This window comes from Geotrypetes seraphini, chromosome 13 (genome assembly GCF_902459505.1).
Source record: "Geotrypetes seraphini chromosome 13, aGeoSer1.1, whole genome shotgun sequence".
Classification (NCBI taxonomy): domain Eukaryota; kingdom Metazoa; phylum Chordata; class Amphibia; order Gymnophiona; family Dermophiidae; genus Geotrypetes; species Geotrypetes seraphini.
Genome location: NC_047096.1, coordinates 5,171,924 through 5,186,331, shown reverse-complemented (window position 1 = coordinate 5,186,331; position 14,408 = coordinate 5,171,924). Strand labels below are relative to the sequence as shown.

Here is a 14,408-nt window from a genome sequence, read left to right as displayed (position 1 = left end):
ACGGTGATGAATTTTGTCACTGTGTCATTCTCTACTCTGAAGCCCCCCTCCCTTGATATCTCTCCTCGCTCATCTCGCCCTATGCTTCACACACACACCCCCCCCCCGCCCCGTGATCTCCGCTCATCGGTCAAGCCCCTCTTATCCTTCTCTTCCACTGCCAACTCCAGACTCCATCCCTTCTTTCTTGCGGCGCCATATACCTGGAACAGGCTGCCTGAATCAATGCGTCGTGCTCCATCCCTGGCAGGGTTCAAATCCAAGCTAAAGGCCCACTTTTTGGAAACTGCTTTCAACTCTTCAACTTCCCTTCACTGCTGTCAGATACCTAGGCTCACTATAACCTCCCCAACCCTGAAATGTCCTGTCTAAATTAGATTGTAAGCTCTTCTGAGCAGGGACTGTCTATTGTATGTTAAAATGTACAGCGCTATAGAAATAGTAAAAAGCAGTAGTAGCAGTAGACTAGTCACATGACATTCCATGACGCGCCTTCTTACCACTTCTCCGCCCCAACCATATCTCATGAAAAATATGGAAGTGTGGAAACTTTTTGAAAGAGCCTCGTAGATTATTTAGATATTATTGTAAAAAAAAAATTCTGATGGTTTTATCCACAAACGTCAGTATAGGAAGAACAATAATCAAATACATAATTCATCCCACTGATTTGTGCTCTTGGAATAATATAAATACTGGCCATAGAACAGACAGCCTGTGATGGTTTACTTTAAAATATGGTTTGGTTATGTTAATCTAACAGAGTTTTACCCCCCTCTCTTCTATGAAACTGCGCTAGTGGTTTTTAACGCAGAGAGCCGCGCTGAATGGCCCACGCTGCTCCCGATGCTCATTGAGTTTGTATGAGTGTCAGGAGCAGCGCGGGCCATTCAGCGTAGATCTCTGCGCTAAAAACTGCCAGCGCGGTTTTGGAGAAGAGGGGGTTAGTTTCCTCAGTTGGTCCTCATTGTGGCGGTCTAAAAGTTGTATATTATTTCTTGGAAAATATATCCTTGAATGTTTGTGCTTCCTTTTCATTTATGTTCTGTTCTTGAATGTAAGATTACAAATCTATTTAAAAAAAAAAAAAATAAAAAATGGGGTTTGGATGTCTGCAGAATTTGGTAAGAAGTAGTTGGCAGGGACATAGGGACACTATCAGATACCACGGTGAATAAAATATGACTGCTTTTTTTTTTTCCGCTTGTTCTGAGACAATCAGTGAATGAGTGGAGAGTTCTGATAGTGTAGGAGGGATTGGAAAATCTTTGGATGGCCAAAGATTAGACCCCTAAAAACTACAGAATGGGCCGAGAGTCTGGAGTTGCTGGTCCGGAAGTACAAATGTGTCTGCAGTGCATGAAGACCCAAAGGAATGTGAGGGATTTCATTGCCTGTGGAGTGTATCAAACAAGACTTCCCGGTATCAAAAATACAATGTTTCTTTTCCAGCATTCCACCTTCAGATACAAATATTCTCAAATGCTTAATCTGAGTGGCCTACTGTCTGTACCGAGGACCAGAGAGTTTTTAAACCTATTGAGCCCAAAAGGAAAAGATTTACAGTCAGGTCTTTGAAGTGAGAAGATAGTGCATTAATCTAACCGATTACGTGAGCCAGGAATTAATTCATTTTTTTTTTTCTGATGGAGCGTTTTGTTGTCTGCCAAGAAAACAGGCTAAAAAAAAAAATAATAATATTGATGTATGATATGCAATTCAATTTCTCTTCAGAAGCTAGCAGAAGGGAAGTCATTTGAAAGTATTTCTTAACCCTCTGCCATCCAGTTTTGCCTTCTGTATTTCAGGGTTTTATTTGAATGGAAAACCAAAATGAAGGAGCAAATCTGCAGTTTGTCATAAGGTCAGGCGTCCCTACGTGGCAAATCCAGTTGAAACCTCAGTGGTAGAGGGAGCAGGGCATGTGTGTGTTGGTAGGGATCGCGTGACCCACCCACCCTGCGGTCTGTTGAACGTCACCAGCTCCTGAGTTTGTGCGAAAGGGAGGATTTTGATTCTCATACGGTCATTTTATAACTTCAAAGGTTAGGGCCTTAACGCATACAATGCACGCTATCCACTACCACCTCCTTTTTAGGAGGCGGTAGATTTTCAGCTACCGCGCACGCGCTAAAAACCTTAGCGCACCTTCGTAAAAGGAGCCCTAAATAATTTTCATTGGGTTTACTGTTACTTTTTATTTTTGGAGTCTGTATACTCTGCTCTTATCTTAGACATTGTGCTTTTATTTCTAGACCCTGAAGTGGGTCCAGTGTGATAAACAAGTGCTGTTTTGGTCCTGGCATGTTAGACTGTAGCTAAAACTCATGTTGAAGGGTCCCAGCACTGCCTCATGAGGTCAGAAGTGGACCTTCCTACGAAATTCAAGTCCAGCTTCAAGGCCTACTGGCTTTATCAGGCATGTCCACAAGAGTTAAGCGCAGCCACTTCTGCCCCTTAAGCTCCCCTGCCTGCGGTGGGCTGTGACAGAGCCTGTACTCTTCCAATGAGTCTACATTCCCTCTGATTTAGGAATAAGAACCTAAGAACAGCCTTACTGGGTCAGAACAATGGTCCATCAAGCCCACTAGCCTGTTCTCACGGTGGCCAATCCAGGTCCCTAGTACCTGGCCAAAACCCAAGGAGTAGCAACATTCCAGAGAGTAACATCCCAAAGAATAACAAAAGATTCTAGAACCCCAAAGATTATCAAGATTCCAGGCAGAATCTCAAAGAATAGCAAGATTCCAGAATCCCAAAGAGTAGCAACATTCCATGCAGAATCCCAAAGAATAGCAAGATTCTAGAACCTCCAACGAGTAGCAACGTTACAGAATCCTAAAGACTAACAAAAGATTCTAGAACCCCAAAGAGTTTCAAGATTCCAAGCAGAATCTCAAGGAATAGCAAAATTCCAGAACCCCAAAGAATAGCAACATTCCATGCTACCGACCCAGGGCACACAGTGGTCTCACCCATTTTTTTCTCAGTAACAGACTATGGATTTTCCCTCCAGGCATTATAACACTCTTAGTCTTGTTAACCATCCCTTTTTTAAAAAAAATAATTCCTAGCATCTTGTTTGCTTTTCTGGCCGCTGCCGCACATTGGGTGGAAGATTTCATTGCATTGTCTACAATGACACCCAGATCCTTTTCTTGGCCGCTAACCCCCAAGGTGGACCCTAGCTTCTGGAAACTGTGATTCGGGTTATTCTTCCTAACGTGCATCACTTTGGGAATATTAGCTCCTACTGTTTTGACGGCTCCTGTCTCTTCTCCTCCACTACTTACCCTTGGCTTTGTGAAGGTCTGGCTCACGAGTAGAGCTGCTGACTCTGGACCCGGAGATGGTGAGATCAAATCCCAGTGTTGCTCCTTGTGACCCTGGGCAAGTCACGGCCCAACTTCTGTAACCGGCGCCCATCTAAATTTATTAATTAAGCTCAATTAAGCTTTTTAATCGGCAATAACTGAAACTTAGGCGCCTATCAAGAAAGAACGATTCTGCAATAAGGCGCTTCTAAACGTTTAGACGGCCTTCAAAAAAATAGGCGCGGTGCACGTTAGTTGTGGGCGTGGCTACGTGTTAGGCGCCTTGTGGCAGAATCGCCGCTCCTCAGCGTGCTTAGGCGCTCGTATCGGCGCCTAAATTTTAACTGTGCCTAGAGCTGGCCTATTTATTGATCGCGCTGAGCAGTGCCTAAGGCGGCGCCTTTTGGGCGCTTCTTGTAGAATTTGCCCTTCAATGCTCCAGTGCCGTCAGCTTTGAATGCCTAAGCCACAAAAAAGCCCCCATTCCCTTTCCCTGATTGGTCCAGGAGTAGAGTGATGTTTAGGGGTGGGGGGGGGGGTGAATTTTCAGTCCTCTAACCCAGTGGTTCCCAACCCTGTCCTGGAGGAACACCAGGCCAATTGGGTTTTCAGGCTAGCCCTAATGAATATGCATGAAGCAAATTTGCATGCCTATCACTTCCATCATATGCAAATCTCTCTCATGCATATTCATTAGGGCTAGCCTGAAAACCCGATTGGCCTGGTGTTCCTCCAGGACAGGGTTGGGAATCACTGCTCTAACCAGTCCTCTAACCTCCATGTACTATATTCCTTGTATATTACTCGCATATTCCTTGTATATTACTTGTATTATATTCCTTATATATTCCTTGTATCTCCCTGTGAACTTCAATGACATGTACATTCCAAAAAATTGTTAATTCCAATGTTATCTCGTGTGTAATCTTATTAACTGCTGTGAACCGCCTAGAACTCTCTGGGTATGGCGGTATACAAAATAAAGTTATTATTATTATTATAAAATGAGCATAAAGCTGGTTATATATCCATATAACAAAGTGAATATTGATGCCACCTGAAAAACAGACCAGTCAACATCAAATCCAAACATTCAATGCCAGCCTCTAATCAGATCCTATTGAGAGTCTGCTCATGTAAACCAAGTCACCACTGACGGCATAATACAAGGTGTATTATATAGGCATAGGACACGAATCCCCTGAAGCAGCGAGGTTTTTGATATAATATTCTTCAGCGTTCAGACATTGATGTAGTGATCTTTCCAGATCCCAGCACTGAATATCAGCTTCATTGATTCTTTGGTTTGCACAGTGGAGCTCCCCAGCACCGTTTTGTGGGTACTGGTGTAGAGTTCCCCCAGTTAGCCGTCAAAATCTATCACTTATCTAAATGCCCGGGATACCAGCGTGCATCTTGCCAGTCCGGTGTTAAAGTACGGCCAACCTTTTGAGACAGTTGCACATTCCTAACTCAGGGAAGGGGGTAAAACGCAGACCTCGCGGATCTAAACCCGCACGTCCTTAAAAATCTGAGGTCCGTGCCACTTTTTATGTGTAATCAATTTTTATTTTCAAACAGAAAACCAACCTACAAAGTAGAACCAGAATACCAAATAGACTAACCCCGCCACCCCGTCACGTTTAGTCTCAAGATGGGTTATGGCTCTGACAGACCTCCATGACACTTTAGCACTGCTTCTCCCTCCTTATGCTGAGGCTAATTCCCCCTTTTATTAAACTGTGCTAGCAGTTTTTAGTGCGTGGAGCCAGCTGAATGCCCTGCGCGGCTCCCGATGCTCATAGAGTTCCTATGAGCATCGGGAGCCACGCAAGGCATTCAGCGCGGCTCCCGGCGCTAAAAACTGCTAATTCAGTTTAATAAAAGGGGGTCTAAAAGTGGCAAAACTTTTGCCCTGAGGTCTGTGCCACTTTTAGTCTCAGCCTAGGGAGGGAAAAGCATTAGGGTCCGTCAGCGCTAAAATTGTCATAGAGGTCTTGGCAGAGCCATCACATAGAAACATAGAAACATAGAAATAGACGGCAGATAAGGGCCAAGGCCCATCAAGTCTGCCCACCCCAGTGATCCTCACTATCTATCTTTGCGGATAGATCCCACATGTCTATCCCATCTGGCCTTAAAATCCGCCACACTGGTGGCCTCAATAACCCGAAGTGGAAGACTATTCCAGCGATCAACCACCCTTTCAGTGAAGAAGAACTTCCTAGTGTCACTGTGCAGTTTCCCGCCCCTGATTTTCCACGAATGCCCCCTTGTTGCCGCGGGACCCTTGAAGAAGAAGATGTCTTCTTCCACCTTGATGCGGCCCGTGAGATATTTGAATGTCTCGATCATGTCTCCCCTCTCTCGACGCTCCTCGAGTGAGTAGAGCTGCAAATTCCCCAACCGCTCCTCGTACGGGAGCTCCCTGAGTCCCGAGACCATCCTGGTGGCCATTCTCTGGACCGACTCCAGTCTCAGCACATCCTTGCGGTAATGCGGCCTCCAGAATTGCACACAGTACTCCAGGTGCGGTCTCACCATGGATCTATATAGTGGCATAATGACTTCAGGTTTACGGCTGATGAAACTCCTGCGTATGCAACCTATGATTTGCCTTGCTTTGGATGAAGCTTGCTCCACTTGGTTTGCCGACTTCATGTCTTCCCTGACAATCACTCCCAAGTCTCTTTCTGCTACAGTTCTTGTCAGGATCTCGCCATTTAGGGTGTAGATCTTGCATGGATTCTGGCTTCCCAGGTGCATGACTTTGCATTTTTTGGCATTGAAACTGAGTTGCCAGGACCTAGACCAGTGCTCCAGCAGAAGTAAGTCATGCACCATATCGTCTGTCATTGCTTTTTTGTCTGTTGTGCTTTTGCTCACTACATTGCACAGTTTGGCATCATCGGCAAACAATGTTATTTTACCTCGAAGCCCTTCTGTCAGGTCTCTTATATAGATGTTGAACAAGATCGGGCCTAGGACGGAGCCCTGTGGCACTCCACTTATCACCTCCGACATCTCGGAGGGAGTGCCATTCACCATCACCCTCTGAAGCCTACCTCCAAGCCAGTTCCCAACCCATTTTGTTAAAGTGTCGCCCAAACCTAAAGAACTCATCTTGTTCAGCAACCTGCGGTGTGGCACGCTATCAAATGCTTTGCTGAAATCCAGATAGACGATGTCCAGGGACTCACCAACATCCAGCTTCCTCGTCACCCAGTCAAAGAAGCCGATCAGGTTGGATTGGCACGATCTCCCCTTAGTAAATCCATGTTGGCGGGGATCCCGCAGATTCTCCTCGTCCATGATCCTATCCATTTGGTGTTTGATTAGGGTTTCCATTAGTTTGCTCACTATTGAAGTGAGACTCACTGGTCTGTAGTTTGCCATATCCACCCTGGAGCCTTTCTTGTGTAGTGGAATGACGTTAGCCGTCTTCCAGTCCATCGGGACGTTACCTGTACTAAGGGAGAGATTAAAGAGCGCGGATAGTGGTTCCGCCAAGACATCTCCCAACTCCCTGAGTACCCTAGGGTGTAGGTTGTCAGGCCCCATTGCCTTGTTGACCTTGATTTTTGACAGCTCGCAGTAGACGCTGCTGGGTGTAAATTTGAAATTACTAAACGGGTCTACTGATTTAATCCTTGTATGTGGTTGAGGGCCGATTCCCGGCACCTCGCGGGTGAAGACTGAACAGAAGTATTCATTTAACAGTTGGGCCTTTTCCGAGTCCGTCTCCACATGGTCTCCGTCTGGTTTTCTGAGTCGTACTATCCCGCCTGAGTTCTTTTTCCTGTCACTAATATACCTGAAGAAGGATTTATCTCCCTTCTGGATATTCTTTGCTAGAGACTCCTCCATGCGGAATTTGGCCTCTCTAACTGCCGCTTTGACGGCTCTTGATTTGGTCAGATAATCTACTCTGGAGTCCTGTGTCCCTGATTGTTTGTAAGAGATGAATGCTTTTTTCTTCTCTTTGATGAGGTCTGAGATCTCCATAGAGAACCACTGTGGCTTGTTGTTCCTACTTCGTTTGCTTACTGATTTAACATAGCGGTTTGTTGCTTCCTGTATGGTGGTTTTCAAAGTTGACCACATTTCTTCCACGCTGTCGGTATCTGCTTGGGTTTGTAGCGCCTGGTGAACGAAGTCTCCCATGTCCTGGAAATTTGTGTCCTTGAACTTGAGAACCTTGGTCAATGTGGTAGATTTCGTGAAACCTTTCCTGAGATTGAACCAAATCATATTGTGGTCACTGGAGGCCAAAGTTTCACCCACCGAGACCTCTGTGATACTTTCTCCATTGGTAAGTACCAGGTCCAAAATTGCCTGATCCCTTGTTGGCTCAATTACCAGTTGCCTGAGTCCTGCTCCATTCAAAGAGTTTAATAGCTTCCTGCTGCTGCCGGAAGCAGAGGAAAGCGTGACCCAATCCACATCGGGCATGTTGAAGTCACCTACCAATACTGTGTCCCCCCGCAAGGTGATATTCTCTATATCTCCGATTAATTCCAAATCTAGGTCTTCTTGATGTTTTGGGGGTCTGTATACCACGCCAAGATATAGGCATTTGTCCTTCCCTCTGGCCAAATTTACCCAAAGGGATTCCCCAGTGTACTGTACATCTGTGATTCTGGTGACCTTAATGTCATCTTTAGTATATAATGCTACCCCACCTCCCATTTTGCCCTCCCTGTCCCGACGAAGCAAGTTGTAACCTGGTATGACCATGTCCCACGCGTGGGAGTCTGTGAGCCAGGTCTCAGATATCGCCACCACATCCAGGTCGGCATTCCTCATTTCTATCTCCAAATCTAGGATCTTGTTTCCCAGACTGTGGGCGTTGACGTACATAGCCCTCCATGTTGTGTGCTTGTTGTATCTCAGTGGGGACAATCCCTCTATATCAACTAGACCACCATTAGTATTTTTCGCTTGTCTCTTACACTCCCTAGACCCAGAGCTACAGCTTGTACCTATCCCGGACTCCCCATAACTGCAGTGCACTCCTATCAGAGACTTGGTAATGTGTGTACCCTGTGGGGGTATTCCCGTTTGGGCTACTTGAGCTCCTTTAGTGCAATTTGCAGCGTGTGCACTCTCGCTGGTCCCAGAATTACAGTGTGTACTCCCTCTAGACCTAGAATTGCTACGTGTACTCCCCTTAGACCCAGAATTGTAATGTGACCCACCTTTGCTGAGACTAAAAGTGGCACGGACCTCAGATTTTTAAGGACGTGCGGTTTTAGATCTGAGAGGTCCACATTTTACCCCTTCCCTCTAGCTCAGTTGGTGCTGGTGAAGAGGAAGGAAATCAAAGAGAAAGTGTGGTTTATATTTTTTTTTAAAAAAAAGACATTTGCATCTAAAAATGTGCTGCTTTTTTTTTTTTTTTTAGAAAATGTGGCATTGGAAGAGTCAAAAGCGCTTTGTTGAATCTGTGCCACGGGAACATTCATCAACTGCCCTGTCATTTCTCTGTGGAAATATTAAGATCTTATCTGGAGCAGAACTGATTTAACTGGTCTCTCTGCTATCTCAGCAGGGCGACAAAGAACCATTTTAAGCTGTATCTCTGCCAATTCTTCAGCGAGCGGGGATGGTAAATGGACCCGTAGAGGCGAGCAGATTGGGACACATTCATCAGCGCTTGTTTATGAATGCTTTCCTGATCGAGGTTCATCTAAATGATGAACTAAACAGGACATAGAAACATAGAAAGATGACGGCAGAAAAGGGCTATAGCCCATCAAGTCTGCCCACTCTAATGACCCATCCCCTTAAGTCTATGCCCTAATGACCCAATTCCTTAACTCGACCCTCGTAGGGATCCAACATAGGTATCCCATTTATTTTTAAAGTCTGGCACGCTGTCTGCCTCGATCGCCTGCACTGGAAGCTTGTTCCAATGATCAACCACTCTTTCCATGAAGAAATACTTCCTGGTGTCGCCATGAAATTTCCCGCCCCTGAGTTTGAGTGGATGCCCTCTTGTGGCCAAGGGTCCTTTGAGAAAGAAAATATCATCTTCCACCTCGACATGTCCTGTGATGTACTTAAATGTTTCGATCATGTCTCCCCTCTCCCTACGTTCTTCGAGAGTGTAGAGCTGCAATTTGTTCAGTCTCTCTTTGTACGAGAGACCCTTGAGCCCCGAGATCATCCTGGTGGCCATCCGCTGAACCAATTCAATTCTGAGCACATCTTTACTGTAATGTGGCCTCCAGAATTGCACACAGTACTCCAGATGAGGTCTCACCATGGCTCTGTACAATGGCATTATGACTTCAGGCTTCCAGCTGACGAAACTTCTATTGATACAACCCATCATCTACCTTGCCTTAGATGAAGCCTTTTCCACTTGATTGGCAGTTTTCATGTCTGCACTGATGATTACTCCTAAATCTCGTTTTGCTGAAGTCCTAGTTAAAGTTTCTCCATTCAAGGTGTACGTTCTGCATGGATTTCTGCAGAACGTACGCCTTGAATGGAGAAACTTTAACTAGGACTTCAGCAGAACGAGATTTAGGAGTAATCATCAGTGCAGACATGAAAACTGCCAATCAAGTGGACCTGTAAACCTTTTTGTTCATGTGAACGGAATTCTGTGGTGAAGGAGAATGAGGAACCCCATCTGTCCACTGGCTCCTGCCTAGCAGAGAGGTCTGGTGCCAGTCCTGCTGAGAGGTACAGTACTTATAGTACAGCTAAGCACTCTAACACCAGGAAGGGCAATTTTCAATTGTATTTCTGCAGCTAAGAGCACCTTTGAAAATTGCACTCCTACCCATGGAAAAACGTAGACAGAGACGAGGGAGCCCTGTGTGTATTTTTGGTGGGTAAATTTGCTTTCAGACTCCTGCAATTCTACATACTGAAAATGGAGTCCTCATCCCTGCAGCCGGATGTATTTTTAAAGGAACATTCCATACAGAGGTTTCCTTTGAAAATGGGCTCACAGTGTCAAACAGAGGCCAGTTCTATTGCATAGGCGGTAACATTAACACTCCCATAACACATGCAGATCTTTATAATAATCTTATCTTTATTAGCCCTTGATAGCTTGAAAAGCATCCAAGCAGTTTACAATAAAAAATAACATATATAAAATTACAGGTGTTAGAATAATATAAAGAGTTCACACAATTCCAAACACTACTGTGTTCAGTTCTGGAGACCACACTACCGGAAAGATGTGCTGAGAATTGAGTCGGTTCAGCGAATGGCCACCAGGATGGTCTCGGGGCTCAAAGATCTCACGTATGAAGAAAGGCTGAATAAATTGCAGCTGTACTCACTTGAGGAACGAAGAGAGAGGGGAGACATGATTGAGACGTTTAGGTATATCACGGGCCGTATCGAGGCGGAAGATGATGTCTTCTGTCTCGTAGGACCCTCGACCACCAGAGGGCATCCGCTGAAAATCAGGGGAGGGAAGTTTCATGGCGATTCCAGAAAGTACTTCTTCACCGAAAGAGTGGTCGATCATTGGAACGAACTCCCACTGCAGGTGATTGAGGCCCAGAGCGTGTCAGATTTTAAAAGAAAATGGGATATTCACGTGGGATCTCTAAGGGAGTAAAATCAGGGAGGCGGGTCATTAGAATGGGCAGACTTGGTGGGCTATGGCCCTTTTCTGCCGTCATTTTCTATGTTTTCTATGTTTCTATGTTATTGAACATAGAGTTACAAAACAGCCCGAATGACTGTGAGAAAAAGTGAATTTTGAGTAGCTTTTTGAACTCCTGAGGGTTGGGCGAATTCCTGATATTTAGAGGGAGATCATTCCACAGCTTTGGGCCTTATATAGTGGAAGGTGCAAAGACGGGAGGACAATAAATTAATTTCAGACAAAGGAGGAAGTGATATCAGGTTATTCTTGGATGAGTGAGGATGGAGGGGGCGATAAGGGATAATTAATCTGTTAAGATCAGAGAGGGAAGACTATAAGAGCACAAGAATAGCCTGGCAAGGTCAGACCAGTGGTACATCGAAACCAGTATCCTGTTTCCACAGTGGCCAATTCAGGTTACCCAAATAGTAGCAACATTCCATACAGAAGTGCAAAGAATAGCAAGATTCCGGAATACCATAGAGAATGGGTGTCAAAGTCCCTCCTCGAGGGCCGCAATCCAGTCGGGTTTTCAGGATTTCCCCGATGAATATGCATGAGATCTATTAGCATACAGTGAAAGCAGTGCATGCAAGCAGATCTCATGCATATTCATGGAGGAAATCCTGAAAACCCGACTGGATTGCGGCCCACAAGGAAGGACTTTAACACCTGATTAGTGGAAGAAAATCTCTTACTCATCTACCACACCTAACTAAGGCCACTTTCTACCATAGCTTTGCAAAAGGACCGCTTACGAATAAGTGCAGGATGTGGGACAAACACATGCAGAACTTACACCTTGAATGGTGAGACCTTAGCTAGAACTTCAACAGAACGAGACTTGGGATCATCAGCGCAGACATGAAAACTGCTGATCATGTGGAGAAGACTTCATCTAAGGCAAGACAGTTGTTAGGTTGCATCTGCAGGAGTTTCGTCAGCCGGAAGCCTGAAGTCATAATGCCATTATACAGAACCATGGTGAGGCCTCATTTGGAATACTGTGTGCAATTCTGGAGGCCACACTACCGAAAAGATGTGCTGAGAGTAGAGTCGGTGCAATGGATGGCCACCAGGATGGTCTCGGGGCTCAAGGATCTATCGTACGAGGAAAGGCTGAAAAATTTGCGGCTGTACTCACTCGAGGAACGTAGGGAGAGAGGAGACATGATCGAGACGTTTAAGTATATTACCGGCCGTATCGAGATGGAAGAAGAGATTCTCTTTCTCAAAGGACCCTCAGCCACAAGAGGGCATCCGCTCAAACTCAGGGGCGGGAAATTTCATGGCGACACCAGGAAATATTTCTTCACCGAGAGAGTGGTCGATCCTTGGAACGAGCTCACAGTGCAGGTGATCGAGGCAAACAGCGTGCAAGAATTTAAAAGCAAATGGGATGCCCATGTGGGATCCCTTAGAGGGTTAAGCCAAGGGAACCTGTCACTGGGAGTGGGATCCCTAGGATTGTAGACTTGGGGATGGGTCAGTAGAGTGGGCAGACCTGATGGGCTATGGCCCTTATCTGCCGTCATCTTCTATGTTTCTATATTTCTATGTAACATAGGTGGGCCTCCCAGTTATGCACGCAACTTATAAAATACTGCAAGTTATGCATCAAAGCGCTGCATTTAGGGAACACGTTTGCCTGCCATTGATATGGCATCACTGTTTGCGCCTACAGTCAGGTGCTCCAATGCTCACTTATAGTACGATTTATGGTTTATTTTGTAATAGAATTTAGCTGCACAGGTGAGGTTATAGATTTAGCGCTCACACCCAGCATCAGCATGCCCAAATTGCGCCCAGTTATAGAACTGCCCCCTAAGCACCTACTTACCTGATTAGATTGGTTTTCTAGAAAGGAAAGGCATCTATTTTCCGTTAAAAAATATCTCCTACCGGTTGTAGAACTGCCCTGATCACGTAGCATTTCCCAATCTCTGCGGGTTCCTGAAGACTTTCAGATGGGCTCCAGTCTTTTTCACCAAGCAGTTTTTTGCAGGATGTAATTTGTACATAAATTCTAGTACTAATAATTGCAGATCCAGGTCCTTCAAAAAGCACCGATATAATTTGAGATGTTATAATTAGCTTCCTGGAAACATTTACAGTGCAATAATGAGCATCTGAGAAGCTAAATGCTTTAGAAAGCTTATTTCAGGTATTGTTTAGTGAGGGGGCGGTGTTCTGTTTTTCTAAGACGTCCCAGTGGGTCCATAACCACAGACAAGTAACATCCATCCACCTCTCTCCCTCCCAAAATTATAAAGCCTCATTTTTTTTCATAGGTCAAGAGCTAGAAATTGAGATGTCCAGATGGGGGGTAAGTTCAGCTCCAAACTGGTATCAGACAAAGATGGTAAGTGAGATCCAATGGGAACACTCCAGATACGAATCCAGATCCCACTAAACAATGCTTGAGATGTGGATGGGGGGAGGAAAAGGATCTCAGAAATGCGCTTGGTGGTTATACGAAAACCTCAGCCAAGTCTAACGTAGTTCCACATGTCATTCATCGATCCTCAAAAACCTCCCCCTCCTTTTTATATATTTCTAAAACTTCTTTATTTGATAATATTTAAAACTGCTTTTTAATATCAATGCATATCAGAGTAAACATATACAATATAACTCACTGATCATGCAACCCTCATAGTGACCCTCAAATGTGTACAGGACAACTGCGCCCACTGAATAGGAGGTGACAAATGCGCTCTAACAATTGGATACTATTTTGTCTTTTTTAGGGTTATGAAGTGATCTTTTTTGAGGGAGATGGGGATCCCCCCCCCCCCCCTACACTTAAAACATTCACTTTGCATCTAGTGTTAGGGTAATGTTTATATTATGATTATGGGAACCTTTTACGTAACTGGATATCTGGAAGGTCCTGATTTGCTGAGACTCCTCAGGCCCCTCCCAAGGGACGGGGCCTGAGGAGTCTCAGCAAATCAGGGCCTTCCAGAAATCCACTTATGGCAGATTTCACGGGGTGTAATTGATGGGGTGGCATTGTCCTGCAGGCGCAATTGTCGTTTGCGGATTTGTTGGTGTGCCGCCCTCATACACCCGGGGCACTACCCAAATTATTTTCGTAGCCTTACTGGGGTGGCACATTCATTATTGGTCTGATTTCATATTTTTTTCTTTTCTCTTGATTTTAAACTTATGATGAAAACAACTGTGTGTATCCAAATATACACGTTTAAAATCAAGAGAAAAGAAAAAAATATGAAATCAGACCAATAATGAATGCGCCACCCCCGTAAGGCTATGAAAGTAATTCGAGTAGTGCCCTGGGTGTCGGAGATCTGCATGATCAGTGGGTTATATTGTATATGCTTACTCTCATGTGCGTGATTATGATAAACATACCGAGGGCCTCAAAATAGTATCTGGTGAATGTGGCACCGGCGCATGTGGCCCCCGGACCTCGAGTTTGAGGCCAGTGAACTAGAGGAAGGGGAGTAAAG

General features: G+C 45.1%; 1 protein-coding gene across 3 annotated transcripts in view; it reads left to right on the top strand.

Annotated features, from left to right (window-relative positions):
* Nucleotides 1–14,408, top strand: part of PLXNA2 (plexin A2) — a 742,509-nt gene that overhangs the window by 305,554 nt on the left and 422,547 nt on the right. Inside the window, exon 1 of one of the 3 annotated variants that reach the window (XM_033917848.1) lies at nt 9,913–10,007. The exons of the other annotated variants lie outside the window; for them this stretch is intronic. The gene's annotated coding sequence lies outside the window, so the exon portion shown is untranslated. Of the gene's footprint in view, nt 1–9,912; nt 10,008–14,408 lie in introns of those variants that run through there. 3 annotated transcript variants of the gene reach the window in all.